Here is a 6,671-nt window from a genome sequence, read left to right as displayed (position 1 = left end):
TCAACTGTATTGCAAGTGACTATCCTAAAATCCACCTCTCCCTACACAGACAGTAAGACACACACATAATGTCCACAGTTGACATGTGTGGGTATAAAACCTCTGATCAAGGTCTATATCACACTACAGCATAGAGCTGTTATAGGCCGCACCACAGGCATTACTAAAGAACTTTCTCCCCAAAGTGTTACTTCACAATGAATGACATCAGCAGGATTGGCAATGTAGGGCATTTGAAATATACTGCGAGTGAGGAGCCTATGATGCATTGCTCCATACACAGACATTGCAACACACGCAAAACATCCAGAACTGCCATGGGTGGAGATGGAACCCTACCACAGTTCTACACCACACTACAGCAGGATTCCCTAGAGAGGTTACTGGGCTATGACTTTCCCACAGGTGTATTTGTAGGTGTGTGACATCAGTGGCCTTGCCAAAGTCAAGTATGTGTATTGTACAGGGTGTGAGTGGCCTAACAAGCATTGTTTTCTATTCAGTCAGACACACAAACAGAGCCACACACAGTTGCCAGGTCTGGGGTTAGAACACCTAACTCATTACTTTATCACCCTACAGCAATACACAGTTACAGGATGCACCAGAGTGATTACTGTGCTAGTATGTTCCCAGAGGTGTACTTCTAGATGAGTGACATCAGCAGCCTTGGCAAAGTAGTGTATTTGTATTGTATGGGGTGTGGGTAGCCTAAAAAGGCATTGCTCTTTATCCAGTCAGACACACACACAATTGCCACAGCTGGGGTTTGAACACCTACTTAACTAGTTTATCACACTACAACAATACACAGTTACAGGATACGCCCCAGCAGTTACTGGGTTATCATGTTCCCACAGGTGTACTTATAGATGAGTGACATCAGCAGCCCTGGCAAAATAATGTATTTGTATTGCATGGGGTGCGGGTCACCTGAAAAGCATTCTTCTCTACCCAGTCACACACACAATGTTGCCACAGCTGGGGTTCAAATACCTATCCAATTAGTTTATCACACTACAACAATACACAGCTACAGGACGTGCCACGGTAATTACTAGGTTATCATACTCCCAGAGGTGTACTTCTAGATGAGTGACATCTGCAGCCGTGGCAAAGTAGTGTATTTGTATTGTATGGGGTGTTGGTAACCTAAAAAGCATTGCTTTCTACCCAGTCAGACACACACAGTTGCCACAGCTGGGGGGTCAAACACCTACCTAACTAGTTTATCACACTACAGCAATACACAGCTACAGGATGCACCACGGCGATTACTGGGCTACCATGTTCCCAGAGGTGTATTTCTCGATGTGTGACATCAGCAGCCTTGCCACAGTTTAATATATGTATTGCACAGAGTGTGAGTAGCCTAAAAAGCATTTCAATCTACCCAGTCAGAGGCAGACAGGCACACAAACAAACACACACACAGTTGACAGGTCTGGGGTTAGTACTACTACTTAACTACTCTGTCACTACAGCAGTACGCAGGTATGAGATGCGCCATGCACTTTACTGAGCTATAGCTCTCCCAAAGGTGTAATTCACATTGGATGACCTCAGTAGGCTTGTCCTACTACTGCTATGGGGAGGGCAGTGTGTGCATGGGCCATACCCCATTCATGTGGGGGTTGACATGCCACATGCAGGCACACACAGGGTCATATGTCACAGGTGCATGTATATAGCTACTAGATGTCAGCTTCCTTGTACAGTCTTGTTGCACAGCTGGCACATACGCCACATATTCTGTCATGCTGACAGGTCCTGTTGGCTAGTATATGCAGTGGGTTACATCTGCACCTCATGTGTTGAGGGCCCTTAGGCTGTGTGCCAGTTGGGACAGGCTTGCATGGCTCCTTGTCACAGTCACCCTCTTCCTCACATCTATGCCCGTGTGCCTATGGTGTATTATAGTGTGTTGTCCTTACATATTTGCCTGCATTCCTATCCACTGTGTGTGCAAGGCAGGAGCGGTGCATACTGACAAATGTTCACACTGAGAACTGCAATGTTCAGATATGTCTGGACCACTGGTGTTTGCAGACATTGCCTTCATTTGTTTAAGTGTGTGAGCATGCCCAGTATGACCTCTCAGTATGTTGTCGATTGACATTGATTCCTCTAAGTGTGTGATTATGCCCAGTATGGCCATCTGTGTTGCATGTGTGGACCACGTCCAGGTTGTTTGCACTGTGGCGCTGACCTTTTGTAGTACACCAACGGGTAGCATGCTGTGTCTGCAAGGCATCCTTTGGTCATTTGCCATTGACTGTTGCTACATGTCTGCATAGCGGGGCAGGGGCACCTGACTGTTTCTACTGATCTACACAGGACTGGGGGGTGCACACCTGACTGTTACTCTATGTGTATGACTGGGGGGTCACACCTGACACTTGTACACATTTGCTAGGACTGTACTGTTAAGTCGGGTACTCCATTTCAGTCTGTAGTCTTACCTATCCTGCTGGCTATGGCTTACCGGTGTAGTACAGATCCTAGCTTTGTTTACCTACATATTAGTGTCTGACTTCCTAGCCTTCACAACTGACATCCGACTGCCTAGCCTGATGCGGTCTGTCTGTGTAGGCGTGGGGGTGGGGTTAACCATAGGGCACATTCGGAGGCCATAGTACAGCATTTGTTTATATTTGTCTTCACCTCTCCTGCTGGCCGGGACTGTTGCTGGGCATGTGATCCTTCCTGACTGGTATGTGTGGCTCTTATGGACACCCATGCCACTCAGGCCATTTCCTGCAGTGGCTTCTGTCACCCTGTGTAGTACTGGCTACTATGGTGTCTCCAGTATGTGTTATAGATCTCATGCTGCCACTATGGGTGTCTACTCTCTGCTGCCTTGACATCTGGCCACCCAATTTCCTTGCATGTTCACATCCATACCATAGCTACAGGTAAAATCACATTCTACTCAATTTGAAAATTGGTAGGTTGATTGACTTACTTTGAGAGTGTGCCGGACTTGCAGATGGTTCTGGAGGGCTGCCTATGTCAGATGCACATCGTACACTCCCTATACATGGTTAGGCACAGGTAGTGTCATGTTTGGCATCCCTTTTACTCTCTATGCGAGTCAGAGAGGGAGGTGCCATTCCCTGGGGCCCTACTGTGTCAGTGCATATGCTATGCATTGCCTCTTTGCCAAGGCCAGGGCATACTGGGCATACCCCCGTCTGCCTACTGGGGCAGGCTCAGGCTGTTCCTCCTCTGAGTCACTCTGTACCTGCACAGGCCTTGGCATTGGTAGGGGGCTGTGTGGCCCTGCCCCATGCTGTTCCTGCTGCAGCTGTTTCTGCAGGATCATATTGTGTAGCATAGCACATACCATTACTATTTGGGTACATGTAGCTGTTGAATACTGCAGGGCTCCACTGGATGTATCCAGACACTGGAACCATGGCCTGAGCATCCCAAACACATGCTCTATTATATGTCTGGCCTGTGCGTGTACATCATTAAGGCATTGTTGTTCAGGTTTGTGTGCATTTCTGATGGGTGTCATCAGCCACAGCTCCAGTGGGTACCCAGCATCCCCCACTAGGTGACCATAGGCGATGTCCACATCAGCAAATCTGTGGTACAGCTGTCACCGAATGTGTGAATTGTCATAGCTTCCAGGGTAGCCAGCACACACATTCAGTATAATGCCCTGGGCATCACATGCGACCTGGCAGTTGATGGAAGGGATGCCCCTGTGGTTGATGTAGGCCCTACCCTGCTCACTGGGTGGTGCTTTGATGTGTATGTGTGTGCAGTCTATATCGCCCACTACCCCAGGGTAGTTAGCTATTTGGTGGAAGAGACGCATATTGCAGGTCAACACCTCATGTGTGTTGAGGAAATATACATGCTCACTGGCATGTGCTAACATGGCATCCAGGAATTGGTGGAATACTCTGGATGCTGATGCCTGTGAGATGCCCATGTTATCCCCAGCTGTAGTTTGGGAGGTACCTGTGGCTAATATACCTTAGGCCTACACATACCTTGGTATCCACTGGGATGAGTTCCCGTTGGCTAGTGTGGTGTGTCAGGTGTGGCCTGCACAGCTCAACGATTTGCTGTAGGAGGTCTCTGTCCACCCTATAGTGCTCCACTATCTCCAGCTCTTGTAGCCCCTGGTAGGTTACCCTGGGTCTGTACACTCATCTCTGTCTCCACACTGGGTTATTCGGCAGCATCGACATCCTCACCACCCTCAGCCTCTTGCACATTTTGTTCAATGTTCCCTGCTGCAGTCCTTCTCATTTTATAGGTTTGGTTTTAAAATGTCCCCGCTTGTATACACCAGTGGTGTAAAGTGTGAAAAACACCAGGGTGGTAGGTGTTTGCTTGGTTTATAGTGGTGTTCTGGGCTGGGCTGGGCTGGGCTGGTTTGATTCCTGTGTGATTAGCTGATTCTGATACATTTCACCTGTCAGCTCAAATAGGTCTCCTTGATTACCTTCCTACTGCTGTTTTCCCTTTCCATTGCTTCCCTGTTTAGGCCCGTGTGCCCGCCGTGAGAACGGAGTGCTCAAATGTGCATGGAGCTGCTTTTTCCTGGTTTAACTTCCTTTTTCTTCCTATAAAGTCTGGTGCGAGACGCGCACACCTGCTTACACTTTGTAACGAGTGCTAGGCAGGTTTAGACACACCCCTGGCTTAGCTGCGCTAACCTGGGAGCATTCTCGAGCCTCAGGTCTTCAATCCAATTACAGTATGCCTGATACCCCCCCACGATGTCACCTATATACTAGTCTTGCACCCAGTTATTTATACACTCTTGGGATTGCAAAATGTGTAAAAAAAAAAAAAAAGAACAGTTATGTCTCTGTCGCCGATCTTGCCTGTTTAATCATATGGAAGATGTGCGCAAATGGGATGGGGGGAAATAATAAAACAAACCTAAAATAAGCAGTTTAACTAAAAGCAGTATTCAGCCATGCAAGTCAATGGCAGGCATAAGGCAACCTGGCCAGTGAGTAATGGTTGCTAAGGGAAGAGGCTCCATGTGGGACATGTAACTATGCATTAGCAGGCAATCCTATGCAAATGAGGGGAAGGATAGTGAATCCCAGATTTCCCCAGGGTATGAGGCAGGTCCCAAGAGTGTAAGAGTAGAAATAGCTGGGTGCAAGACTAGAAGATAGGTGACATCATGGGTGTGTGTGCCAGGAATACTGTAAGTGGATTGGAGCCCTGTGGCTTGGGACTGCTCCTAGCTTAGCACAGCTAAGCTAGAGGTGTCTCCAAGCTGCCAAGCATTCCTGACAAAGTGTAAGTGGGTGTGCATGCTGTGCACCAGGTTTCACAGGAAGAAAAAGGAAGTTAAACCAGGAAATAGCAGCTCTGTGTACTTTTGAGCACTCTGTTTGCATTGCGCGCACACGGGCTTAAACAGGGAGGCAATGGGAATGGAAAACAGCAGTAGGAAGGTAATCAAGGAGAACTTGCTGAGCTGACAGGTGAAATGTGTCAGACACAGCCAATCACACTGGCAGCAGCCCAGCCCAACGCACCATTATAAACTATGCAAACACCTTTCCCCCTTGTTATCCCCAATAACTCTGCACCACCGGTGTATAAAAATGGGGAAATTTTAGAAAACAAAAGCAAGAGAAATAATGCTAGAGGCTGCTTTTGCTATCATAAACCAGCATGTGTAAGAAGCTGAGGGTGGTGAGGATGTCAATGCTGCCAAGCAATCCACAGTGAGGAGACGGAAAAGAGTGTACAGACCCAGGATAATTTAACAAGGGCTACATGAGCTGGAAATAGTGGAGTGCTATAGGATGGACAGGGACCTCCTACAGCAGATTGTTGAGCTGTGCCAGCCATGCCTCACACACAGAACTAACAGAGGGGAACCCATCCCAGTGGATACCAAGGTATGTGTAGGCCTACATATACTAGCTACAAGTACCTTCCAAAGGCCAACTGGGGATATGATGGGAATATCACAGGCATCAACATCCAGGGTACTCCATCAGTTCCTGGAAGCTATCTCAGCACATGTCAGTGAGCATGTATACCTCTCCATCACCCGTGAGACGTTGGCCAGCAGTATGCATCTTTTCCATCAAATAGCAGAATACCCCAAGGAAGTGAGTGCAATAGACTGCATGCACATATGCATCAAAGCACCACCCGGTGAGCAGGGTAGGGTCTATATCAACTGCAAGGGCTTCTCCTCCATCAACTGCCAGGTCATGTGCGATGCCCAGGGCATAATAATGAATGTGTGTGCTGGCTGCAGTGAAAGCTACCACGATTTCCACATCCGGCATCTGACAGAGCTGTACCACAGATTTGCCAATGGGGACATCCCACACGGTCACCTAGTGGGGGATGCTGGATATGCACTGGAGCCATGGCTGATGACACCCATCAGAAATGCACACACACCCGAGCAAGAACTCTATAATGAGGCACATGCACAAACACGAATCATAATAGAGCGTGTGTTTGGGATGCTGAAGTCACGGTTCTGGTGTCTAGACACATCTGGTGGAGCCTTGCAGTACTCACCAACTACATGTAACCAAATTGTCCTTGTATGTGCCATGCTACACAATATGATCGTGAGGAAACAGCTGCAGGAGGAACAGCATGGGACAGGGCCACACAGACCCCCAACATTGCCAAGGCCTGCACAGGCACAGAGTGAC

This window comes from Protopterus annectens, chromosome 10.part0 (assembly GCF_019279795.1).
Source record: "Protopterus annectens isolate FY-2018-M chromosome 10.part0, PAN1.0, whole genome shotgun sequence".
Lineage (NCBI taxonomy): Eukaryota > Metazoa > Chordata > Ceratodontiformes > Protopteridae > Protopterus > Protopterus annectens.
This window is presented reverse-complemented; position numbering follows the sequence as displayed.